General features: G+C 43.9%; 1 long non-coding RNA gene across 7 annotated transcripts in view; it reads right to left on the reverse strand.

Moving 5' to 3' along the window:
• LOC120367761 (uncharacterized) overlaps positions 1–27,481 on the reverse strand; it is a 65,328-nt gene extending 37,847 nt beyond the window's left edge. For 4 of the 7 annotated variants that reach the window (XR_012516999.1, XR_012516997.1, XR_012516998.1 and 1 more), the window contains exon 1: positions 10,890–27,481. This is a non-coding gene — a long non-coding RNA (uncharacterized LOC120367761). The remainder of the gene's footprint in view (positions 1–10,889) is intronic. The other 3 variants (XR_012517002.1, XR_012517003.1, XR_012517001.1) reach the window with 3 other exon arrangements.
• Between the last annotated feature and the right edge of the window lie 144 nt (positions 27,482–27,625).

Below are 27,625 nucleotides of genomic sequence, written 5' to 3' on the forward strand. Positions count from 1 at the left end.
CAAAACGTAGCCACTTTATTTTGTCTATAATTAGTCTGATCTTCTTCCTAGGCTTTGACACTGATTCGTCAGAAGAAAATCTACTTGAGTCCTACCATGTTTAAGTCTGTTTCAATCTAATCATTTTGTGGGTTAATTTGGGGCTCAATCTTTCTTGAATAAAAATGCGCACTCCTTCAGGACTGACAACTGCTGTAGTGGTGGAAATGTTCTACATCTTGATTGATGTGGTGGTTACACAAGTGTGTTTGCCAGAATTCAAACTATACACCTAAAATCTAAGATTTCATTGTATGTAAGATATTTCATTGTATGAGATATTTACATATCTCAGTAATATGATTATAGAAAAGAAAAAACGAACTCTTTCAGGTTGCCCTTCCCATCCCTGTGTCTCTCCTAAAATGGCTCCTGGTGTATGGGAAAAGGGGCCCCTGTGTCCCTGGCTCGTCTGGAATGGGGAGTCTAGCCAGTTATCCGACAGAAGAGGAATGAAGAATCCAGCAAGACAAGGAAATGGGTGAGATCTGCGTTTGCCTCCCCAGGAGGAATGAGATAGGATTTTCCAGCTTCATGTGATCCAAGTAGCACAATCGGGCATGTTTCCCCTGGACTGTCCCAGTGTAGCTGTGGTCCAGAGTTCTTTCTTTGTGGTCATCCATTCCCTTATCGATGGCCATTTTCACCTGTACCATGGCAGGATAACCAGCCAGTTTAGAAACTTGTTTGGCATCCTTCTGATGTGTGGATTGATGCATAAGTATGTGTTTGACTGTTCTCATGGTGCTGGGTAGAGGGTGTGACCTTGGCTTGGTTCTTGTCTCCGGATGCAATCTGCTGGTCTCTAGACAATGTTCCCCCTTCACCCTGGTGCTACTGGCTTCCAATGCTGAAACTGGCAACTACCAGTTCAGCAACTTCAAGGCAGGCAATGGAGAAACATGGCAGGGGTGGGGATGGGGAATTCCTCTTACCAACCCTGCCTCATTTCAGTTCTTGCTGCAGAAGCTTGGACTTCTCACCACTTTCTCCATCTGGTTAGCTGGTCTACTCCAAGCACTACTGTGGGGCCAATCATCCAGGGCTCACAGAAGGCCCTGTGGTAAGGCCACCAGCTCTTGATGCAGCTTCTGCACAATTGGGAGCTGAGGACAGCTCAGGAAACCTAACTCAGGGTCTCCTTTTTCCTTACCATACTGTTTTACTCTGCTGTGGCTATGTAAAAGACTGAACGGGACGGAGAGAAACACCCATTAGAATTTCCCAAGCATGCACACACATTATAGGTTCTGAGGGCTTAGGAACAGTTGTTTTAAGTCCAGAGCTCGATCATGAAGCTGTAGAGTTTACTAATCGATGCATTTGTTGAATATTTATCATCTTTTGCAAGTTGGCACTGTGTGAGTGCTACACTTGGGTCAACAATGGTTAGCAAATCTGACACAGTCCTCATGGATCTTACATAAGACGAAAAAACTGACAACCAAATGATCACACAAATGAGTAACTACACAGCATGCAACACTCCATGACAGGAGGGATGAGGTGCCATCTTCATGAGATTATAAGCACCACACAGTGGTTTTTTAAATTTTGTTCATTGATGTACATAGAATGGGGCCTCATACATACTCAGTGCTAAGTAAGTATTTGTTGAATGAATGAATGAATAAATGAATGCATGAAAGCTATGAGATTACTTCTGAGAGGATGGGAATGAATTCCTGAGGAAGTGTCATTTTGGCTGATGTTAAAGAGGAAAAAAAAACCAACAATTTTCTTAGTTCAAATTCTACTAGATAAATTTATATTAAGCAAACTCTCAGAGGACTAATTTATATACCAGTAAATATTTATTATTTTGTAGTGGAAGATAGAGCTGATTTAATATTTCCCTAGAGAATATCCCTCCAAAGTGCCAAGGGGAACTATCTTTGGTATTATTGAAACTCTGCAGAGTTGAGCAGTACTTAGAGACCTCTCAGGAAGCCCAGTTAATTATCAGAACACTAATTTAGAAGAACTTGGAATTAGCAAAATGGTAAATAAACAGATTAAAGAGATATTCATACAAGTTATTTATATAACTGACATGAAGCCACTTTCCCATTCGGGGCATTCCTGAGTCATCACAGCTCTCAGTCTTTGGGTTGTGATGGGGAATCACATTTCTTGTCCTAGATTACAAGTGAGGAGCTGCATTTATACCAAATTCCAGAGCCTTATTATTTTGCTTTTGGCTGTCCATGACTTATTCTCATCAGGACAAGTCAGTTTTCTCCTTCTTGAGCTTGTGCCTATTTTACCTTTCTCCTAGTTCCTGGCATTCTGTTTTTTTTTTTTTTTTTTTTAGAGAAAGAAAGAAAAAAAAAAGAAAGAGAGAAAGAAAGAGGAAGAGAAAGAGGGAGAGAGAACAGGAATCTTGCTTTATTGCCCAGGCTAGAATGCAGTCTAAAAATGGGTATTGAAAACCTCTTTTATGTCAATAATTGTGCCGAACAATGGAGACAGGAAGGAATAAGGGAGGAAAATAACAAACAAGCAGTTTTTTTTCTTTTCTCGAGACAGAGTCTTGCTCTGTCACCCAGGCTGGAGTGCATGGCATGATCTCGGCTCACTGCAACCTCTGCCTCCTGGGTTCAAGCAGTTCCCCTGCCTCAGCCTTCCAAGTAGCTGGGATCATAGACACATGCCAGGCTAATTTTTTGTATTTTTAGTAGAGACAGCGTTTCACCATGTTGGCCAGGCTGCTCTCAAACTCCAGACCTCATGATGCACCTGTCTCAGCCTCCCAAAGTACTGGGATTACAGGAGTGATCCGCCATGCCCAGTCTGGCATTCTTTTAATTTAAGAGCCATGAGGGCTTTCATGTGCTTATGACAGAAAGACCCCCATGCATCCATCTGTTTTCTCTAGGTAATATGTCTGTTTCTCTATGGCTGTGTGTGTGTTTCTGTGTGGCTCTCTCAGCATCTGCATGAATGGGCATTTAAACATATGGTTGTAGAGTCTGACCACAATGTCTTGCCCCTGCCTGTACAAGTCTATGTGAGCATCAGTCTCACTTGTGAGGCACATTGCCCAGAGGTGGATACATGCAGTACACGCCAGGGTGTGGAAAGTGTGCATACATGGATTCACTCTCACAGGTCCTCCAGGCACTTTGAAGGCTGCTGGCTCTCCTGAAGTGATAATCTGTTTAAACCAAACGAAAGCCAAGTCAAGAGAGAGTCTAGAAGGCTGGGCTCCAGTTGGACTCCAGAAAATCCGTCATTTGCTGAGCATGGAGAAGAGAAGAGAATGAGTTAATGTGAGTGCTGGCAGATCTCAGAAGAGTATTTTGCTCACAAAAACTGAAAATAGCATGTGAAGTAGGACATTTGAGCCGTATGGAAAAGAATTAAAGGATATTTTGTAACAAAATGCTGTTAGGAAGGTAAGGGATCTCTACAGCCCCATCAGGATCTATGCATTCTGGATCCGAAGGGTCATTTTTAGCTCATGAAACATAATAAAGCTAACTTCTTAAAAATGAAGATTGCTCCCATCTGCCTTAAAAAAAAAAAGTTGTTAATTAGCAACTTCCATATCAACAATGGAACACATTATTTCCTTCAAGCAGCAATGCTGTGGAACTCTATGGACACCTAGTTCCCTATAATTTCCCCCACTAGATCTGGGAAGCAAGTATCACCAGAGCAGTAAGGAAAGAGTAAGAAGTTGTGGTTGTCTCAAATGGTCCACCCTAAGGCCTGGCGCAATGGCTCACACCTGTAATCCCAGCGCTTTGGGAGTCCGAGGCGGGCAGATCACTTGAGGTCAGGAGTTCAAGACCACCTTGGCCAACATGGTGAAGCCTCGTTTCTACTAAAACTATACAAATTAGCCAGGTGTGGCGGCACCCACCTCTAATCTCAGCTACTTGAGAGGCGGAGGCTAGAGAATCACTTGAACCTGGGAGACGGAGATTGCAGTAAGCTGAGATCACGTCACTGCACTCCAGCCTGGGCAACAGAGCCAGACTCCATCTCAAAAAAAAAAAAGAAAGAAAGAAAGAAAAAGAAAGGGTTCACCCTAAGACCTCCAAGGTCAATGTGTTGGCTTCTCTGAACTGCCACCTGTAGCACTCTCATGAGTGCTGAATTATCTTAAATTTAACATTTCATTTTTTAAAAACGCACTTTCCTCATGATGTACTGTTAAGTTTAGCCTAAAGCTTCCTCCTTACATATTCAAGTTCGGCCTAAAAGTTTTTATGTACATCGTGAACTGTAACAAGTGGAGGTGTAAACCAACTATAATAGCCCACACCTGTGCCACTCACTGAGTTTTGGCCGATCAAATGTAACCAACTGTTCCAACTGTGTTCAAATAAGGCAAACACGGAGCTATAACCAGCCCAGCTCTTTCTGTACCTCACTTCCGTTTCCCATATGTCACTTTCCTTTTCTTCTTCCACGATTCGGCTGTGCTGGAGTTTCTTTGAGTCTGCTGTGATTCTGGGGGCTGCCTGATTAGCAGCCTGATTAGCAGCCTGATTAGCAAATTGGTCATTGCTTAAATAAACTCCTTTAAATTTAATTCGGCTGAAGTTTTTTTCTTTTCCTTTTTTTTTTTTTTTTTTTTTTTTTTAGACAAAGTCTTGCTCTGTTGCCCAGGCTGGAGTGCAATGGGATGATCTCAACTCACTGCAGCCTCTGCCTCCCAGGTTCAAGAAATTCTCCTGCCTCAGCCTCCCAAGCAGCTGGGATTATAGGCACCTGTCACCACATCTAGCTAATTTTTTGTATTTTTAGTAGAGACAGAGTTTCGACATGTTGGCCAGGCTGGTCATGAACTCCTGATCTCAGGTGATCCTCCCGCCTCTGCCTCCCAAAGTTCTGGGATTACAGGTGTGAGCCACCACCCCCGGCCAAAGATTTTCTTTTAGCAGTATTAGTTACCTCCTCAGAGAGAATCATATTGTATCAGGGCTGCTGCCAGTCCACATGGGACTTTTGGACAAATTAGAAGAGGTAGCCCTTAAGCTTGATCTTCATCTGTTGAAAAATTGTCATAATATACTGATTCTGTTTGAATAAGACCCTTTAGCACCATCTGCAGGAAAATCATCTGTGATGTTTAAGATGTGAATACGGCTCTCTTAGAGTTAAAATCATGTGGCTTAGAAACCAAACAATTTGAATTCAACCTCCAGCTCTGCATCTTCCAGCAGCTGACCTTGGGCAAATGGCTTAAGTTTCTGAGCACCAGATTTCCCAATTGGTAAAATGGGAATAATATATGTAACTATCAATCTTGTAATCAGAATTGAATGAGATGATGTAAAGCACTTAGCATGTTGCTCATCAAATACTATGGACTCTGCAGAAAGGACAGAAACACACACGTGAGCAGTGCTCATGATGTATATTAAAAATAGGGGAAATGAACAGAGAAGTAGCAGGGTGTTCATTAGGCTCTGAGGTCCCCTATCCCTAGAGAGAGCCCCCAGCGCAGGGGACAGACACGCCATGGAAAGATCCCAAGAGAGGGAAACCACCTTCATAAAAATTGTAACCTAACCAACTCCATCTTGCTTCTAACCTTTAAACTGTCCTTGTTCATCCTTGGGCAGTAGGTCAAACTAACCTTGGGAAGGAATTTAGTTCATGGTTTGACTCTGAAACAAAATTGTTAATAGCCCTTTCCGCATAAGATTCCCTTCTTGCCTGGGAACTGGTCTGCCATTGTAGGACTAACAAATTAGCTACAAGATTAAAAATTGTGGTTTAGGGGTCAGGCAGCTTCTGGCTGCAAGAGTCTGAACTTTCCCAAATTGTTCCTGGGGTACAACATCACCAGTGTAAAACCTTAGATCAGTGCGTGAGATATTCTACAGACCCTGCACTGGATGGATCAGCTGACACCACCCAGACTGGTCATCTGTCTCAACCATTTCTGTGATCCCACCCAGGAACAGAAGACACAAGAAAACTTGACTTCAACCCTGCTATGATTCCATCTTCAACCTGACCAATCAGCACTCCCCATTCCCAAGGCCCTACCTGCCAAATTGTCTTTAAAAACTCTGATCCTGAAATGCTTAGGGAGAATGGTTTGAATAATAATAAAACTCCAGTCTCCTGCACAGCTGGCTCTTCATGAATTACTCTTTCTCCATTGCAATTCCCATCTTGATAAACTGGCTCTGTCTGGGCAGCAGGCAAAGTGAACCCCCTGGGCTGTTACAAGACGGGCAGGACACACAGAAAGAGAAGAAAGCAGGATGATATGGTTTAGCTGTGTCCCCACCCAAATCACCCTGAATTGTAATAACTTCATGTGTCACGGGTGAGGCCAGGTGGAGATTACTGAATCATGGGGGTGGTTTCCCCCATATTGTTCTCGTGGTAGTGAGTCTCACAAGATCTGATGGTTGTATAGAGGGGAGTTCCCCCGCACAAGCTCTCTTGCCTGCCACCATGTAAGACATGACTTTCCTTCATTCACCTTCTGCCATGATTGTGAGGTCTCCCCAGCCATGTGGAACTGTGAATCAATTACACCTCTTTCCTTTATAAATTACCTGGTCTAGGATATGTCTTTATTAGCAGCGTGAGAACTGACTAATACTCAGATGAACATCTAGCTAACACTGTAGTGCTAGAGCTTCTCAAGCCAGGAAGCAGCCTTCGTAGAAAGGATAGGCTGCAGAGCTCAGTCTCTGCCATCAGCTTCTTTGTCCCTATAGCTAACCCAGGCAAGATGCCACCGAAGGGGAGGAAATGAGCCCCTAATGCCATGTAGATTTTTCTCTCCTCTGTGAGAGTCACAGAAGAAAACATGAGGAAATGGAAGCATTTGCTCACTCACAGCATGGATTGAACCCAGCTTCACCGGTTTCTACGCCATGCTGCCTCAACTAACAAGTCAGCCTAGAAATCATTAAACCAGTTTAATTGAAATTCATTCAAAATCTCTTAGCGTCATAAATTGAAAAGGACTTCAGAGATAACAAAGTTCAAGCCTACATTTGTAAACAAAAGTGAGACTCAAAGTGGGTTATGTATTTGGTTACCAGCCCAAAGTGGCAGAGTCAGGACTTGAACTTTTATCTTCCAAATTTCATTTCCTCCTAAATTGCAGTGAAGCACAATTAAACACAAAAGTCACAGAGATCCTGTTGGAGGGCTTTATAGCTTTAATCTACAAACCTCTTAGGAAATGAAAGTAGCTTCCAGAGCAAACCAAGAGAGCAAGGGAATCTAAAGATGATTGATTAATTTTGTTTAAAACCCTTAACTGCTGCCCAGCCTCAGTGGTTCACACCTGTAATCCCAGCACTCTGGGAGGCTGAGGCAAGCAGATCAATTGAGGTCAGGAGTTCAAGACCAGCCTGGCCAACATGGTGAAACCCCATCTCTGCTAAAAATACAAAAATTAGCTGGGCATAGTAGCACACACCCATGATCCCAGTTACTCAGGAGGCTGAAACACAAGAATCGCTTGAACTCAGAGACAGTGGTTGCAATGAGCTGAGATCATGCCATTGCACTCTAGCCTCGGTGACAGAGAGCGACTCTGTCTAAATAAATAAATAAATAAAACCTTTGACTTCCATAAATAACAGGGAAAAGCTAGATAATTTAGCAAATAATCATAAGGAAAACACTACTTATTAAACCTTACGAGATGTAGTCAAATATTCGGTCAAAGAAAAAGTCACAACCTTAAAATCATTTTAGCTTAAGTACAATGAAGGTGAAGGAAGTAATTATTCAACTCAAGAAAACAGAAAAATATTTTTTAAAATATAAGGAAAGAAGGAAGAAACTAAAAATGAAAGAATATAATTGGTTTGAAAACAGTGTTCAAGACCAGCCTTAGGCAACATGGTAAGACCCCTATCTCTACAGAAAAATTTTAAAAATTAGCCAGGCTTGGTGGCATGTGCCCATAGCCCTAGCTACTCAAGAGGCTGAGGCAGGAGGATCACTGAAGCCCAGGAGTTCAAGGCTGCAGTGAGCTAGGATTGCGCCACACTCAGGCTGAGCAACAGAATGAGATCCAGAAAGAAAAAGAAAGGAAGGAAGGAAGGAAGGAAGTAGAAAGGAAAGAAAGAGAAAGGAAGAAAGAGAGAAAAAATCAGTGGGATTGATTGTTGGGAGACAGTTCTCCAGCATCTCTTGGTTCCTGCATACCTCAGGACAGAGGCAGAGGCAGGGGCACTGGCTGCCTTTCTTGTGGACTATGTTTTCAGGGAGGTTTGTATAGCAAACAATCAGCTTTGCAAGACAAAGAGAGTGTCTTTACCCAGAACCAAGCACCCAGCTTACTGTCTAGTATAAAAGATTCCGGTTCCCTAAATTTAGGACTTAAATTCCTCTCCTGTACCCTACTATGTGTGCAGACATCATGAGACTTTTGTGGTGGTAGGTGGAACTGGGGTTAGGGAACTGGCACAAACCTCTCACCTAGGGGACCACTGGCAGACTAACTTGTTAGCTTGCAAGAAGGAGAAAAAAAAATCTGGGGTCCTCTGCAGTTCTTCATATGGATAAAGAAATCCAAGAGCTGGTTGACTGAGGTGAAAAAAACAACCAGCAACAATAATAAATAATCCATTAGCTGGTCTTGAACAGCCCAAGAAAACAGCTTCAACTCCCTATGATTTCATCTCTGACCTGACTCCCCACTCCCCAACCACCAAATTTTCCTTTAAAACTCTGATCTTTGAATGCTCAGGGAGACTGATTTGAGTAATAATAAAACAACTCTGGCTGGGCATGGTGGCTCATGCCTGTAATCCCAGCACTTTGGGAGGCCGAGGCAGGCAGATCACGAGGTCAGGAGATCAAGACCATCCTGGCCAACATGGTGAAATCCCATCTCTACTAAAATACAAAAAGTTAGCCAGGTGTGGTGGTGGGCGCCTGTAGTCCCAGCTACTCCGGAGGCTGAGACAGGGGAATTGCTTGAACCAAGAGGCAGAAGTTGCAGTGAGCCGAGATCAGACCACTGCACTCCAGCCTGGCAATAGAGCAAGACTCCATCTCAAAAAATAAAGTAAAATTAAAACTCTGCTCTCCCACACAGCCAGTTCTGTGTTAATCACTCTTTCTCTATTGCAATTCCCCTATCTTGATAAATAGACTCTGTCTAGGCAGTGGGCAAAGTGAAACCATTGGCTGGTTATAGTCTAATTTAAAAAAATAGGGGGAAATACAAATAGATTAACCTATATAAAGGAAACTATAATTCTTATAAAAGAATTATTTGTACAACTATAGTTTAAAAATCAGAGTGAAATGGACAATTTTTGAGGAAAATGTAAAATATCAAAATTCAATCTAAAAGAAAAACCTGAACTAAAGGTTTTTCTGAACAGGCCAATCTCATGCAAGAAACAGAAGTCAAAGCTAAGGTCTTGGTCTACTCAGCAGATAAGCCACATTTTTCCAGGGCGCACCCATTCGCTTTCCCCTGGCTCTTAATCAACGACTGAGGCAGCCTCATTAGCTCCCAGACCCATGCTAGACTCTGCTCAGAGTTGAAAGAGGAGGTCAAGTTTGCCAGCCTTGACTCCAAACACTATAATGTCATCAAATGACCAAATTAACTGCATTTTTCACTGGAGCAAGAAGAAAGAGAAACAAAAATAGTTTTTATTAAATTATGTGGATATATATTCCTTATGAGTCCTAACCTTTACATTTTGTGAAGTTTTCTTTATTTGTAAAATGAGGCCTTTGCCCTGGAAATGCTGGCCCAGAAACAACTGATTTTGATTTGACAGTCAGTAAGATCACCAGAGTCTTTTAGTGCATGTCAATGCATTTTTTTGGTTCAATCTGCTGCTATATACAACGACTCTTCCCCGTACAATCCACTTGTTAAAATAGAGCAGTGGACCAGGCGAGGTGGCTCATACCTGTAATTCCAGCACTTTGGGAGGCTGAGGCGGGCAGATCACCTGAGGTCAGGAGTTTGAGACCAGCCTGACCAACATAGAGAAACCTCATCTCTACTAAAAATACAAAAAAATTAGCCAGGCACGGTGGCACGTGCCTGTAATCCCAGCTACTCAAAAGACTGAGATAGGAGAATCGCTTGAATTCAGGAGGCAGAGGTGGCAATGAGCCAAGATTGCCCCACTGCACTCCAGCCTGCGTGACAGAGTGAGATCCTGTCTCAAAAGAAAAAAAAGAGAAGCAGTTCTTAAAGTATGGTCTCTGAACAAGCAACATCAGCACATTTTGGGGCCATTCACTACTGTATTGGACTGAATGTCTGTATCTCCCACAAAGATAATTTTCATGATTATCTTACCCCATGTTCACCCTGTTCATCTCCTTAAGCTGATGGTGGTACTAGGAGGTGGGGCCTTTTCAAGGTTATTGGGTCATGAGGACAGATTTCTCGTGAATAGGATCAGTGCCCTTGTAAAAGGAGCCCTAGGGAGCTCCCACACCCCTTCTGCCATGTGAGAACGTAGTGAGGAAGGCATTGTCTATAAACCAAAAACAGGCCCTCGCCAAACACCAAATCTGCCAGCATCTTGATCTTGGACATCTCAACCTCCCGAACTGTGCGAAATAAATGTTTGTCGTTTAAGCCACCTGGTCTGTGGTACTTTGTTTTAGTAGCCCAAACCCACTAAGATACACAGTGAATCAGGAACTCTGGGGGTGGGGCCCCACCATCTGTCTTTCAGCAAGCACCCCCAGGTGATTCTGAAGCACGCTGGAATATGAGAGGTACTGTAACAGGCTATATATATCCACGTGATCTCCTTTAGTATCCATCAGAGCCCACTTCCTGTTGGTTGCATCAATCCTACTCAGAAGGAAAAAATTCCATTCCTTCGCAGCCCCCCACCCGCTATAAATAGTGAACACTTGCTCACCAGCAGCTGGAGTTCCGGCCCATCCTTGCTGGAGCTCTCCAGGCTCTGTGAGGCAGCTGCTGCAGAATACCAATCGCTGAAAGAACAAGGATATTCACATGTGCTGAAAATTTGACAGTCTCTTAGGCCTTGCTCAGAGTTATAGTTTTGCCTTATAGGAAAGCAAGTATTCCCCCACCTTTTTTTTTTTTTTTTTTTTCAAGTGATGGAGCCAATTCACAGCTATGGCTCCCAATTCTAGCTAAATGTGGGATTTAAAGAGGCAGCAAGATCCGTAGCTGAGGCAACAAAACTAGAAGGACTAGAAACCAGAATCCTTTCTCTGTCTCTGTTTCTAATTCACCATATGACCTTGGGAACATTAGTTAAGCTTTTAATTGTTTAATATTCCTGTATGTGAAATATGAGAGATAATAACCCCTTTTTCCTTTATCACGGACCGGTATTTAGATTCATTACATGATCTAGAAAAACAGGTTTTAAAAAGAGCCATGGGCAGCGCTGGCCCTAAAGCGCCTTGGTGTAGTCTCTACCCACCCGCTCCCAAACTCAGGGAAAGACTGGAAAGGGCTGGTATTTTAAAGACTCCCTCACTCATACACACACACACGAATGACATGCGCTATTAACCCAGCACCAAAGTCACCATCAAGACAAAGTGGGCCACCAAAGCCACGGCGTGTCCCCCTGATGTCAGGGGCATGAGGGAGGTATAGATAGGGTGCATTTTCATGATTATCTAACCCCATGTTCACCCTGATCAAAATTTTTGAGCCCAAAATAGGGGCACATAGCCTAACAAATGCAGGATACCTATGGAGAAACTAGGCAGGGTTTTTTAAATCAAAGGGCATAGATTGCAATCCTCTCACCTGGAAAAATCTCTCAGTACTCATCCTTCCAAGGGGTCTTGTGGTCTGCCTCCACCTGCCTTGCCTTGGGAGCACTTTCAGAACTGAGTCTTTTCTTCACTGTTCCTTCATGCATTCTCTGGGTGCTCAATACGTGTTTGCTGAACGAAAACAGTGTCTGGATGGATTCTTCCCCTTTGAGGGAGTACTTGATGCACATTTTAGCCACTTTCACTGCTTACTACAGCTGGCTGCACACTGCTCTGTGTTAATCCCCACCACAGACACCTGGGGCCATTGCTTCTCAAGATGTAGGATTTGATCACAATCAGAAGCCTTAGCTGTTGCTCCTACAACCTTCTTTCACATGATAAACCAGGCTTGGAGAAAAGAAATGACCTGGATTCATAATTTGTCTAGAAAACTCATTGTTAATGCATTATGTTATTGGGTGACAATCATTGTATCAAAAAGTTGGAAAGCTTCAGAAGCTAATAATGGATTTGGGATATAAAGGACATCTGGATATTGTCTTTGGGGGTGTGGAGCATACTCACACACAATTCGGCACTTACACCTTTGTTACTACAACTCGACTAATTCAGCTACAATCACAAAGAGCAAAAGATAACGCTATTGAAAGTAGAGCTGATGCAATTTGGCTCCCACAGACCTGCCTGAGTCCTTTCCAGGATTACAGACTGCCCCTTTCAAAGCTCCAGGCAAGAGGGAATGCACCTCAAAGGTTTCTTAATATGTCCCTTGAGGAACACATTCAAGACTTTTATAGTTGCTCTTGATCTATTGCTTACGTGTTCCAGTCAGTTTATGAGGGAGGCTTTGGGTTTTAAGCATCTTTGTGTTGAAGAAGCTGGCACTTGGAGAGGAGCTTCCTGCCAGAGTAGAGGAATCATAATTAGGGAAGGAATTCAAAGTTTAAAATGAAGGGCTGGGCACAGTGGCTCACATCTGTAATCCCAGCACTTTGGGAGGCTGAGGCAGGCAGATCACAAGGTCGGGAGTTCGAGACCAGCCTGGCCAGCCCCATCACTACTAAAAATACAAAAATTATCCAGGCATGGTAGCTGGCACTGGTAATCCCAGGTATTCAGGAGGAGGGGGAATCGCTTGAACTTTGAAGGCGGAGGTTGCAATGAGCCCAAGATCACGACACTGCACTCCAGCCTGGGCGACAGAGCGAGACTCCATCTCAAAAAAAAATTTAACAATAAAATTTAAAATGAAGTCTACCCAGCAGGGCGAGCCTGGCAGAATTCTAAGAGGCAGGAGACAGCCCTATCTTCAGCATCTCCTCCATCCTCTGTTCATGTTTGCCCTGCTTCCTTCACGGAGGCTGTCTCCTCCACCTCATGCCTGCCCAACACCTCAGTGTCCCCCTGGCCCCACCACCTCCGGCCTGACACCAGGGTCGTCTCCAGATCCACTCCTACCTTTGCACCCCAAGCCCTAAACTTAACGTTCTCTCCCAAAGGAAAGTTGCTTCTCTTTTGCATTGATCTCATTTGTGCACAGTAAAGTGTTGCTATTTCAGATCAGGAAGGCGGATAGATGGCCAGAGACAATACCTCTTCCTTTGACAGCAAAGTCAATACCTCCTCCTTTGACATTTCTGTGTATTTAAGACCCAAAGGCCACATTCACATTTTACCTTTTTCTCTGCTGATATGAGGTACAGGCCCACTGTTCTGACCTTGGAAGGGTATGTGCAGAAGGCCTCAAACAAGTGACAGAAAAGGTCCCACAAATTTCCCCAAACATTATTCTCCCATGATAATAGCACCATGATTTGCAGACTGACTACCAGGCATCAGGCACTCCAGATCTCACCACCAGCCCACGAGGTGTTCTCACCCTTATGTTACAGATAAGACAACCGAGGCTGAGACATTCGCATACTAACTAGCTGTTGGTGATAGAGCTTGAATCTGAACCCAGGTCTGCTTGACTTCAACGAGTAAAACAGGAACTTTGCTGTCTAGTGAAGACCAGAATCCATGAGGATAAATTTTGGTGACCCTTTGAAATCAAGACCCAGTGAGAGGCTCTGCTGCCAGCAAGGGCAGCCAGGAGCGGCCAGGAGCCTTGTCTTGTGCTCGTGTGGGTGGAAGGCAGTGAAGAGTTCACTGGAAATGGGACAGTTTGTAACATGTTCTTGACAGAGTCCTGCCTGAAACAGCGCTTCCCTCTTTAAACAAAGCAAAGAATTTGTTTTCAAGTTACTCACAAACAGAACCAACTTGAGTTTCTTTGTATCCAAACATTCTTGAGAAGCAACAAACTCTTTGATCATAACATCTTGCAGGGAAGAGACTTTAGATAGCAAAATGTAAAACACTTTTCTTACTTTGGAGAATGTTTGAGAGAAAGAACTGTTGGTGTTACGGGTTCAGTGGTGTCCAAACCCTAACTCCAGAACCTCAGAATATGATCTCATTTAGAAATACAGGCTTTAGCCAAGCACAGTAGCTCATGCTTATAATCTCAGGTGGGAGGATTGCTTGAGGCCAGGAGTTCAAGACCAGCCTGGGCAACATGGTGAAACCCCATCTCTAGAAAAAATAAGAAATAAAAATTAGCCAGGCATGGTGGTGTTGCATTGGATCGAGCACAGAAAATCAACACCAAGACAAAAGTATGCCAAATTGCAGGGTCTTTATTGCCGGCGGCCACAGAGGACTCATGTGCCTTCAACCCATGGCCCCGAGCTCAGGGGGAGCAAGGCATTTAAGCTGCAAAACCACACCCTTGTTCAGCGGGGTACAGGGGTGTGCAAGGCAAGCTGTCTGTACAGAAGCTAAAGTCAGCGGTTTGTTGCAAGGGGAGGGGGTAGCAGTGGAAATGTTTACCCTTAACACTTCTGAGAATTGATGTACATTAACAGTTCTGAGAACTACACCTCTGCCCAGGGCCCAGGTGGCTTCTCTATAAGATAGCAGCGCTTAGGCTTCTGTTTAGCCCCTATCTCAGTGGCACATGCATCTAGTCCCAGCTACTTGAGAGGCTGAGATGGGAGGATTGCTTGAGCCCAGGAGATTGAGGCTGCAGTGAGCCAATATCGTGCCATTGCACCTTGAACAAAGGAAGGAAGGAAGGAAAGAAAGAAGGAAGGAAGGAAGGAAGGAAGGAAGGAAGGAAGGAAGGAAGGAAGGAAGGAAGGAAGGAGAGAAGGAGGGAAGGAGGGAAGGAGCGAAGGAGGGAAGGAGGGAAGGAGGGAAGAAGGCAGGGAAGGAAGGAGGGAAAGGAAGAAAGAAAGAAAGGAAGACAAGCTTTCCAGAGGTGATCAAATTGAAATCAGGTGATTAGGGTGGGCCCTAATCCAATATGATTAGTGTCATATTGAGGAAAGTTAGACACAGAGACAGATGTGCACACAGAGAAGATGACGTAAAGACACAGGAAGAAGATGACCACGTGCTACCGGGCATGCTGGCTCACACCTGTAATTCCATCACTTTGGGAGGTGAAGGCTGGTGAGTCACTTGAGGTCAAGAGTTCAAGGCCAGCCTGGCCAAGATGGTGAAACCTATCTCTACTAAAAATACAAAAAAAAAAAAAAAAAAAAAAAAAAAATAGCCAGGTGTGGTGGTGCATGCCTGTAACCCAACTACTTGGGAGGATGAGGCATGCGAATCTCTTGAACCCGGGAGGTGGAGGTTGCAGTGAGCCAAGATAGCACCACTGCACTCCAGCTTGGGCAACAGGGCGTGACTCTGCTTTAAAAAAAGAAAAAAGAAAGAAAGAAAAAGGGACATGTGACTGGAGTGTGTCATCTACAAGCCGAGGAAACACTGGAAACTTACAAGAAGCAAGAAAGGATTCCCTGCTATGGGTTTCAGTGGGAGCACAGCCCTGCTGATGCCTTGATTTCAGACTTCTAGTCTCTTGACCTGCAAGATAATACTTTTCTGCTATTTAAGTGACTCAGTCTGTGGTGCTTTCTCTAGATGCAATCACCCACCTAGATTTTAAAATAATAATAACAACAACAAAAGCAATAATGGTGTGCCATATCACATGTCCTGATTTAATCCTCTCTTTAAGTAAACCAAGGAAGTAGGTATTATTATTTTCCCCATTATAGAAAGAGGCAGGCAGGCACAGCTAAGGAAGGTTGAGAGATGTGCTAACAAGGGATGGAGCTTTTATTTGACACTGGGCCACCTGACCTGGAAGCCTTCTGTATTGTACTCCTGACACTGCAGAGTAAGTTCCTTGGAAAACCCCAACTGCCTGCAAAGGAAACCCACGCAATTCCCCAACCAGGGAGGCCAATATTTATGGCCTTGTCTTATTATTACAGTTAAAGTAAAACTGTCAGTAGCCACAAGATGTAAGTGCTCCAAACACATTACTAAGTAAAATAAAGTGGTTTTAAATTAGTAGTCATTTGGGATTATCCAGACCCTGCTTCCCACTATTAGTATAAATTAGTCAATAATTGAGTCTCTGTATTTATATTGGAGATAATAAAATAAGTTATGTTAGAAGTATGACTGTAAGGCGGGGCACGGTGGCTCAAGCCTGTAATCCCAGCACTTTGGGAGGCCCAGGCGGGTGGATCACGAGGCCAAGAGATCGAGACCATCTGGTCAACATGGTGAAACCCCGTCTCTACTAAAAATACAAAAAATTAGCTGGGCATGGTGGCACGTGCCTGTAATCCCAGCTACTCAGGAGGCTGAGGCAGGAGAATTGCCTGAGCCCAGGAGGTGGAGGTTGCGTTGAGCCGAGATCGCGCCATTGCACTCCAGCCTGGGTAACAAGAGCGAAACTCCGACTCAAAAAAAGAAAAAGAAGTGTGACTTTCCATTTTTACGTTTGATAAAACTGAAGTGTGGAGAGACAACTAACTTGTCCAGAGGACGTGGCTCCAACAATAAATCCAGAACTAGAGCCTGGATCTTCTTATCGTACTATCTTTTTTTTTTTTTTTTTTTTTTTTTTGAGATGGAGTCCCGTTCTGTCACCCAGGCTGGAGTGCAGAGGTACCATTTCGGCTCACCACAACCTCTGCTTGCTGGGTTCAAGCAAATTCTCCTGTCTCAGCCTCCTGAGTAGCTGGGATTACAGGCGCACACCACATCACCCAGCTAATTTCCATATTTTTTGTAGAGTCAGGGTTTCATCATGTTGGCCAGGCCAGTCTTGAAATCCTGACCTCAAGTGATCTGCCTGCCTCAATATCCCAAAGTGCTGGTATTACAGGTGTAAGCCACCACACCGGGCTTTATCATACTTAGTCCAGTATGCCCTGCCTCTTGTAGAAGCAAACTTGTATTGATGTAGTCCACATAGGCCTGAAGACAAATAGGGGACATACGTAATACAATGCTTCTTTTTCCAATGAGATTCCCCCCTTCCCCCAAATTAGCCTAATTGGATATATAAGCTATTAGGATGTAGATAAGATTCAAATATCTATAATATTTCAGAGATTAATTTGGTTGCACATATATATTACTTTATTTTAAATTTACACATAATTGTATATATTTATGAGGGACAGAATGGTATTCTGATACACATATGCCATGTGCAATAATCAGTTTAGGGTAATTAGCATACCATCACCTCAAACGTTTATCATTTATGTGTGTTGGGAACATTCAAAAATCTCTCTTATAGTCATTTGAAAACATACGTTACTGTAAACTATAATCCTAAAGGGCTATAAAATAGTAGAGCGTATTCTTCCTCTCTAGCTGTTAATTTTCTTTCTTTCTTTCCTTTTTTTTTTTTTTTTTTTTTTTTTTTTTTTTTTTTGAGACAGGGTCTCATTCTGTCACTCAGGCTGGAGTGCAGTGGCACAATCTCAGCTCACAGCAACCTCTGCCTGCTGGGTTCAAGCAATTCTCCTGCCTCAGCCTCCCAGGTAGTTGGGATTACAAGTGTGTGTCATCACACTTGGCTAATTTTTGTATTTTCAGTAGAGATGGGGTTTTGCCATGTTGGCCAGGCTGGTCTCGAACTCCTGACCTTAAGTGATCCACCCACCTTGGCCTTCCAAAGTGCTGGGATTACAGGCGTGAGCCACCTCACCTGACCTCTAGCTGTAATTTTGTATGTCAATCAACCTCTCCCTGTTCTCCCACTCCCTCTACCCCTCCCAGCCTCTAGTTACCACTATTCTACTCTTTGCTTCTGTGAGCTTATAGGAGTGAGAGCATGTAATCTTTACCGTTCTGTGGTTGCACACATATTTAAATGGCACATTACATAAAACAATACCTTAAGAAATACAGCTTTTTAGTCCGGGCACGGTGACTCATGCCTGTAATCCCAGCACTTTGGGAAATGAAGGCAGGCAGATCACCCGAGGTCAGGAGTTCCAGACCAGCCCGGCCAACATGGCAAAACCCCATCTCTACTAAAAATACAAAAATTAGCTGAATGTGGTGACATGTCCCTGTAATCTCAGCTACTCAAGAGGCTGAGGCAGGAGAATCGCTTGAACCCAGAAGGTGGAGGTTGCAGTGAGCGGAGATCATGCCATTGCACTTCAGCCTGGACGCCGCAGTAAAGCACCGTCTCAAAAAAAAGAAAAAGAAAAAAGAAAAGAAGTATAGCTTTTTAAACATTTGTATAAATTTATGAGGTACAAGTGTAATTTTGTTACATGCATAGAAATATTGCTATCTTCAATCTCACATTTCATGAAACAATTTTATTTAAACTCTTCACATACATCTTTCACATTAATGTCTTCCTCATCACTAGAGCCCCTTCTAGAATCATCCCGTATAATTTTCAAGGGCATACTTTTTTTCCTGCCTAAGCACTTAAAATTTCCTAAGAACTCTTGTTGGAAATGTTACCCCATTTTGTAATTTGTCCTCTAAATTTAGATTTGACATCTAAAATGTAACTATTTGCTGCTATTGCTTTTAAGTGATCTTTAGGAGTTCATTTACTTGATATAAAACATTTAACAATTGTGAGGTACTCTTTGCAGGAATAATTCCTATCTGTGTCTTCAATTTCTTTGCTTCCTTCTTTACCAGTTGTGCTGGGGTACTCTTTCTACAAGCATCCAAAATGAGGTTCGATTTCAGGATAACAGGTCTTTCCCAAATAGAACACTTTCTATAATAGAAATTTCTAATTCTGGAAGCACTTGAGAAGACCTCTCCTATAAGGAAATGGCCCCTACTTTCGGGGAGCCTCAAAGTAGCAGCACAAAGATCAAATATGGGGGGGAAATGCCTGAAATTACCTTGTAGTAAACACCAATGAAACCAAAACTGAGCCCATTATTTTTTTAAGATGTAGTATCATGTTTATACTCACATCACCCAGGAGGCAGAAGCTCTCTGAGGAACTCCATGAGGCCCAGGAGCCACCCCTGTCATATACTCCAATTTTGGCTTCACGGAAGAATTCCCATAGGTTGACTCTAGCCTCCAGAATTCACTGGGGAGAAGTGTCTGCGTCAGCCCCTCCTGCCCTCTGTGTGGTGTGGATCTGCAGGAATCTGCAGGAATGCTCAGACCGGCCCAGGCCCAGCTGCTCCAGGACACGCTCGGCTTGGGTCCACAGCCCTGTCAGATGTACAGCTGCAGCTTGGCCATGATGGCCGGGCTTCCACTCCGCTCCCCGACTCTTCCACACCCCTGACCTCTGCTGCTTCATTCCTCTTTGTTGGAAGCTGCTTTTCACCAAGCACTAATGCTCAGCATAAACACTTAAACACTTAAGTTGTATTTCTTCCTCATTTTCCCCGTTGTATTTCCTAGAATTTCAGTGCATTTTGTTTTCTACTTAGCATAGCAGGTTAAATAGGCTTTTGTGGGCTAGTCTGGGAACATTGTTTCCAGTGAAAAATGCATTCTGTGTTGGAAACAAACAACATACACAAAGAAACTTTCCAAACACAACCTCTTTGTAGAGTGGGGCCTGCCTGTCCTGCCTCCTGTATCAGAATTCAAGCCTTCAAAGGTTCTCTTTTCAAATCTGGGCAGCCTTAAAAACAACAAATGCAATCTGGGATGGAAAGGTAAGAATCCAGCCACATCCAAAGGATCGTGAGAAACAGACGATTTTTTTTTTTTTTTTTTTTTTTGAGACGAAGTCTTGCTCTGTTGCCCAGGCTGGAGTGCAATGGTGTGCTCTCAGCTCACTGCAACCTCCACCTCCCCGTTTCAAGTGATTCTCCTGCCTCAGCCTCCTCAGTAGCTGATGTTACAGGCACCTGCTACCAGACCCGGCTAACTTTTGTATTTTTAGTAGAGATGGGTTTCACCATGTTTGCCAGGCTGTTCTCGATCTCCTGACCTCAGGTGATCTGCCCGCCTCAGCCTCCCAAGGTGCTGGGATTACAGGTGTGAGCCACTGTGCCCAGTCTTTTTTTTTTTTTTTTTTTTTTTTTTTTTTTTTTTTTTTTTTTTAATCATCCTCTTTCTAATTGGGGATAGTGGTGGAGGGTGGGGCTGTAGAAATAAAGTGACATAATTGCCCTCTCCCTCCTTAGAAAAACACCAGCCCTCTAAGAAGGTGGTGGGAGGTGATTAAACCGTTCAGTCACTTGACAAAGATAATCTAATTAATTAACTAAAGGATTTAACACCCATGTCTGGAGCATCTGCAATGTGCTAGACACGCTTCTGGATATGCCCAGACGGCTCTGACATGACAAACAAGGTCTGTGGTGAAATGGAGAGTAGGTAACAGAATAAAACAGGTAAACAAGAACATGTAAGGTAGTGACAAATGCTATGATGAAAATTAACCAAGGGAAGTATTAAACCAGAGAAGTATTCAATAAAAGTGCAGCTGGGTAGCTACCCTTGGTTGGGTGGCCAGGGAAGGTGTCTTTGAAGAGGTGACTTTTATGCTAAGACCAAAAACCAGCTAACAGAAGATAAGGGGAGGGAATCCCAGGTAAGGTGGAATGGCGAGTGCAAAGGCCCTGAGGTAGGATAGAACAAAGCAGCCTGGCAAAGTGCTAGGATTATAGGTATGAGCCACCTCTCCTGGCTATGTTGGAAGGCTTTAAGCAGGGCAAAGCCTTAATGTGATCTGACTTGAAATCCCAGCACTTTGGGATTCAAGGCCCAGGCAGGTGGGTCACCTGAGGTCAGGAGTTTGAGACCAGCCTGGCCAACGTGATGAAACTTCATCTCTACTAAAAATACAAAAAAAAAAAAAAAAAATCAGCCAGGCATGGTGGCAGACATCTGTAATCCCAGCTACTTGGGAGGCTGAGGCAGGAAAATCACATGAACCTGGGAGGCAGACATTGCAGTGAGCTGAGACCTCACCATTGCATCCATCCTCGGCAACAAGAGCAAACTCTGTCTCAAAAATAAATAAAAATTAATGAAGTTCTTCAAAAAGCATCTTTCTATGTCCACAGCTCAAAAGTCATCTGTCAGCTGTAACTACCTCCTAAGATGGTCACCCTTAGCCTTGGCCAGCCAGCCTGCTCACGGTGGCTTGCCTGCAGTGTGCCCCCAATGGTGAAACAGTTCTTCCTGGCAGTATGCTTGCCAAATCTCCTGGACACCTGTACGTCCAGCAGCATGCTAGGCACTGTGAAGGATAGCACATCTGCTGCAGAAGGAATTTCTACCCTCCACTCAGCCACCAGAACCAGAAAAACAAACAACTGGGCAACTTGAATAAAAGAAGTATATCATCTCTTACATGGGGGAGGGGCGGGTCACTTGAGACACTTCCACAAGAGCATACCCCTAGAGGCAAGGCCAAAGGTCTCTTCTGCTGTTAGAGGCCAGCCATGTATGTGCTTTTGTGATTTTGTCATTTCCCCTATGATGTAGTCCCCTCCCAAATCTCAGGTTGAAATATAACCCCCAATATTGGAGGTAGGGTCTGGTGGGAAGTGGTTGGCTCATGGGGGTGGATTTCTTATGAATGGTTTAGCACCATCCCCTTGGTGCTAACTGTGGTGCTGTCCTCACGATAGTGAGTTTTCAAGAGATGTGGTCGTTGCTGGGGGCAGTGGCTCATGCCTGTAATCTCAGCACTTTGGGAGGCCAAGGTGGGCGGATCACAAAGTCAAGAGATCGAGATCATCCTGGCCAACATGGTGAAACACCGTCTCTACTAAAAATACAAAAAATTAGCTGGGTGTGGTGGAACACACCTGTAGTCACAGCTACTCGGAAGGCTGAGAACCCGGAAGGCGGAGGTTACAGTGAACTGTACAGGTTACCCTGAGTGATCGCGCCACTGCACTCTAGCCTGGTGACAGAGCAAGACTCTGTCTCAAAAAAAAAAAAAAAAAAAAAAGACGTGGTTGTTTAAAAGCGTCTGGCACCTTCTGCCTCTCCCTCTTGCTCCTGCTCTGTCCATGTGACTGCTTGCTCTTCCTTCACCTTCTGCCATTGATTGTAAGTTTTCTGAGGCCTCCCCAGAAGCTGAACAGATGCCATCATGCTTACTGTGCAACCTGCAGAACCGTGAGCCAATTAAATCTCTTTTCTTTCTAAATTACCTTGTCTTGGGTATTTCTTTATAGCAATGTGAAAATGGGTTAACACACCCCCTAAGTCCATCTTGTATGGCACCATAAAATTGATGAAGAACTTCTTTAAGAACTGTTCCTTTACTCAATAATCTTCTAGAATTATTTCTCCACAGCTGTCCTGTTACTTCCATTTCCTCTATCTGTGCCTTTTCATGGTTTGTGCGGCTGTGACTCCAATCCCACTCTCACCAGTTATGTGACTCCAGACAAGTTATTTGAACTCACAGTCTCAGGTTCCCTCATCTATAAATGGAGATCATATTCTGTAAGGTCATTTTCAGGATGAAATAAAATGATGTGACTCAGTCTCCTGGGAAACAGCAGACTGTCTCTAAATGCCCTCTTGTCATTTCACCCCTGGCCTCTGCTGTTCACCCTCTCAAGAGTCTTGCTACTCTGCATGAAGTGTGAGGTATGGCCAAAGACCCGATAGGCCTTGATTTGAGCCTCATTTGGCCATATTTCAGGTGTGGAATCCTGGGCAAGTACTTAAATGTCTCTGGTATTGGGAATGAATTATTGTGAGATGCAAATGAGATCAGATATGCCGAACTACTTTCCATTCAGAATAAACCTTTACAAATGCTTGAAAGGTATATGGTGGCGATAAAAAATAGCCCCTTAGATGCAAATGAGCCTACAAACTAGATGACTCTACTTGAATATAACCAACCCCACAATTCTCAATGCGCATTTTCAGAAGGACTATTAGGAAATATTAAGGAAAGTTAGTTGCAGATATTTCAAATTCTATAGGATTGGCTGGAAGGGAGAGAGAATTGACTTGCCCCTCTCTCTTACCTAGTCTACAACTGAGAGTGAACCTGACCTGGTTCAAATCACACCACACCCTCTTGGGGGACAGCACAGAGGAGGGCACACAGGCCAGGTGGAGGTGCCAAGACTTTATAGCCGAGTAATAATCAGGCTCCCTGCTCTGCTGAAGAACTCATGCTATCTCAGACTTGAGGCATTCCCCACATGCCAGGTTGGGAAGTGATGCTTAAAACCTGCAGAAGACCTACTCTCACTGCACGGCTGCTCAGCTGGCATTTTTCTCCAAGGAGACAGTATAAGGCTTACCACAGGACTGCTTTTAGTTCCTCTATCTTGAGCACTGGAGCATTTGAGCAGGGCTCTTTAAATTTGTCTGAAAGTCATTCCAAAAGTTGGCCACAACATCTTTTCCTAGGAATTAATCTATGGACTCAGCAAGGAGGATTAATAAGACCTTAAATGACCTAAAAAGACACTTCAGATCCAAAGAGGCTAACTGCAAGACAGGACTCCAGCAAATACATACAGAAAGGGATGGGTTAGCATCATGCCCCGCCAGGTGAGGGCTGCCTATAGATCAAGGGTTGTCATTTCAACGCCAGCTCCCAGAAACACTTTAATCAATCTGTCTTTGTTTGTGACTGAGTCAGGAGGACCACATGGATATTTTCATTTCTGGATATTGGATTCAAATTCAGAGAGTCTCATTTGGACAATGAAGAGGACACTTTGCACCCTCCATCTATGTTATAGTAGATGGCATCTGTATCCCCAAGGTGCCATTCCATTGCCTAAGTCATCATAGCAAAGAGCCAACCTCTCCGCTCCTGCACAGAAGAAAAATATCCCAGGAAAATGTGGACGACTCTATCACAGGACAGACCACATGGGTGTTAATATGTCTGGTCTATTTTTCAGAAATCCGTGGTAGCCTGAGAAGGTTAGGCCACTGTTGATGGCTCACGAAGCAGAAATGAGGTGCTTCCCCAAGAACCTGAGAACCAGGTTGTGCTCAGAAAGTTAGATTACCAAAATCTGCATACCCAATGGATTTGGCTAAAGTTCAGTGGGCATAAACCAACAGAGTGACCCAATTTGTCACTGAAAAGTTTGAGGATTACCTCAAATTCCCATTAAAGTGACTTGGCTATAATGCCAGGAAGATAGAGATGTGATTATGACTGAGAAAGTGTGAATCTGCCTAAGGGGCTATACAGGACGCTGTGTGGAGAAACAGGTTTGAAGAAACTAAGGCACGGAGAAAGAAGCTTGAAGCCTCAGAAGCCACAGGGTCATCTATGCTAGGGTGAGTGGGTGGGTGGGCAGCCTCATTCTTTCAGAACACTGTGTCAAGAGTATTTGTCTTGTGGACCACACAACTGTCATTCATTCTACTCCAGTTAACTAAGCAAACTTTCGGATGGAATTTGTCTTCTCAAATGCATTTATTTACATAGAGAAATCTTTTGCCCTGATATTGTGAATATTCTAATCTGTCCATCATAATTCAGGCATACACCTCAGTCTCTGGGGGTCTGGTTTATGTGAGTCCACTTGAGGAAGGTCAAGAGCTGACCCTTGACAAATGTTGTGACATTTGTAGTAAATTGGTCAGCTGGAAACACTCCTCTGTTCATCTTGGGTATGGTAGTATCAAAAGAGTATACCATGTGCCTGTCCTCTGCAATGTCTTCTTTTGCAGAGGACCAATTACAGAACCCAATAATCTTAATTATAGCCCAGTAAAATAATTTTTCAAAAGCAATTAAAGAAAATAATATCTAAGAAAACACATTTGGTTTTGTTGGTGGTTGTCTTTATTTTTCAAATTTCTGCAATGCTATTGTTTTTCTGAAGTAATTTCTAAAACAGATGCCCCTTTGAAAACTATTTCCAATTTTTCTTTTTTTTTTTTTTTTTTTTTTTTCTTTTTTTCTTTTTTCTTTGAGATGGGGTCTTACTCTGTGGCCCAGGCTGGAGTGCAGTGATGCGATCTCGGCTCATTGCAACCTTCGCCTTCTGGGTTTAAGTGATTCTCCTCCCTCAGCCTCCCAAGTAACTAGAACTACAGGTGTGCAACACCAATTTTTGTATTTTTTAATTTTTGTATTTTTAGTAGAGATGGCATTTCATCACGTTGGCCAGGCTGGTCTCGAACTCCTGACCTCAGGTGATCCACTCGCCTTGGTCTCCCAAAGTGCTGGGATTACAGACAAGCATGCGCCACTGTGCCTGGCCTCATTTTTTTTTTTTTTTAATCATTTCACTCAGCAGCTTCACCAGGCCCAAGGCTGACATAAGAGTTTTCATATCCCATAAGGCAAAAAACCCCAAGCACTCTGTGAAGCAACAGTATTGGGCCAGAGTCGACCCAAACAGGGAGATCTGGGCTGCATCTTCCCCTCCCCCCGCCCCAGAAAGTCTAAATTTAGTTTATCTGGATATACTGCAATGACATTAACATGTCGCAAGAACAAGAATCAAGCGAAAGAGGAAGCTTAATGTGCCATGAGGTATTTTAATACCATGGCAACTGTGGTGTCTTCTCTATTATTTAATTTACTTCCTTAGGTCAGGTTATTCTGCCCTCTCTCTCCTGCACTTCCCGTTGCTGTAATCAAATCAGGTCACCCTGAATCTGTAAGTCTTCTTCCTGACTGCAGTCATGTCTATTTCCAGCAGAATGAATTTTCTCCATTTCTTTCTTTGCTCCCTGGACCTTTATTTGGTGCCCTTGATGTCCCTGCTCTTCCCAATGCTCCACAAGCTGCAAACGCTTCCCTTTCATCCCCATCTCCTCCTCCACCCGTCTCCTTCTCGATACTCCTCTCCCAGCGCCCCCCCCCCCCACCAGCTTATGCAGTTGTCACTAACACAGTTAGCCACTTGATTAGTGACTCAGTGATTCAGAATCCAGGAACTTTGGTTCTGCTAAAACTTCTGTGCTTCCCTCCCTGGTGTCAAGATAAAGGTTCTCCTCTCACCCCCCTGCCCAGATAGAGCCATTACAGTGAGAGGACTTGAATACTCAAGTTTGCTAGAGTTGCCCGGGCTTCTTCTTCCCATTTTCTTTTTCTGTGCCTTTCCCTGGGACTCCTCAGGCTCTATTTACCTTTTCCCCAGAAAAGGTGGACAGAGAAGGTTTGAGGTTTGAATTTATGTAGCCCAACTCCTTATTTACAGATGGGAAAACGAAGGCCCCTGAGAACTGAATTGCCCAGTTGCTTGGCCAGCTCTTGGGGGAACCAAAACAAAGTGAAAACTCAATCAAGCTGGCTAATTTGGTGGGGAAAAAAAAATCTTGTTAAGAAGTGAGCAGTGCCAAACTGAGACTTGATGATTATTTAAGAGTTCCTTCATTCTATCCTTGTCTTCCTGCCAGCGATGTAAGCAAGTGGTGGAAACCAGAGCCAGGCCACCAACCATAAAGCCACCAGGGCACCTGGAGAGGCTCTGATGCAACTTCCTACCACTGAGGTCTTAGAGACTCCTCCCTCCCAAACACATGGAGACCCAGAAGACTGTTGAGCCCCTCCATTCCCTGCCAGCGGGCAGGATGAGGAATCAGTAACAGCCAACAGTAGTGAATCCCACACAAGTTCCACATTCACTACTTGCTTCACAATTTGCTTAGCATGCAAAGCAGCGAATTGACAGAATTGTTTCCCCTAAATGTAGGAAGGTGCATAAAATACAAGAAGCTTGTAAAAATATATTTATTGCAAAAGTTATATCAGTCTTGTATGTAAGCACCAGCCTTCTCCAGGGAAAGACAGGGGTGGCAGAATGAATAAAATTAACTCAGTATTTTGACTGCTTGCTGCAGTGGAAGAGGGACTTATGTTTCCCAAGCTGGGTATGAAGAGAAGGAATATAGCCATGGAGACAATGGAAACTAAGCCAGAGCAGCTTAGAAAAGTCGCCCCAGGCCGGGCGCAGTGTCTCATGCCTGTAATCCAGCCCTTTGGGAGGCTGAGACAGGTGGATCGCAAGGTCAGATTGAGACCATCCTGGTTAACATGGTGAAACCCCGTCTCTACCAAAAATACAAAAATTAGCTAGACATGGTGGCAAGTGCCTGTAGTCGCAGCTACTTGGGAGGCTGAGGCAGGAGAATCACTTGAACCTGGGAGGCAGAGGTTTCAGTGAGCCAAGCTGGAGCCATTGTACTCCAGCCTGGGCGACAGAACAAGACTCAGTCTCAAAAAAAAAAAAAAAAAAAAAAAAAAAGGTCACCCCTCTTCCTGATTGAAGACCAGAGAAGCAGAGATAGGGAAAAAAAAGTCACTCCTCAGCGTGAACATGAAAGCAAGTCTCACCCGGCCTAGATGCTGGATGTCCTGTGCAGTCGCATTTCTCCCTGGTAGAGCTTGTTCTGCCTCACTGGGATCTGCCAAGTTAGGAGCTGAGCCACAGTGCTGCTGCTGCTGCTGCTGCTGCTGCTGCTGTTGCTGCTGCTGCTGCTGCACATTGTTTGTGATTAAGAGTTTTATTGATTTTCTAGCTCATGACCACATTGGTGGGGACAGAGTACGACAGGGGAAATTGGTAGACAGCCAAGTAGAAAGAGGGTTTATGAAATCAGCTCTCAATGAAAGCAA

The sequence above is a fragment of the Saimiri boliviensis genome, chromosome 3, assembly GCF_048565385.1.
Source record: "Saimiri boliviensis isolate mSaiBol1 chromosome 3, mSaiBol1.pri, whole genome shotgun sequence".
NCBI lineage: Eukaryota > Metazoa > Chordata > Mammalia > Primates > Cebidae > Saimiri > Saimiri boliviensis.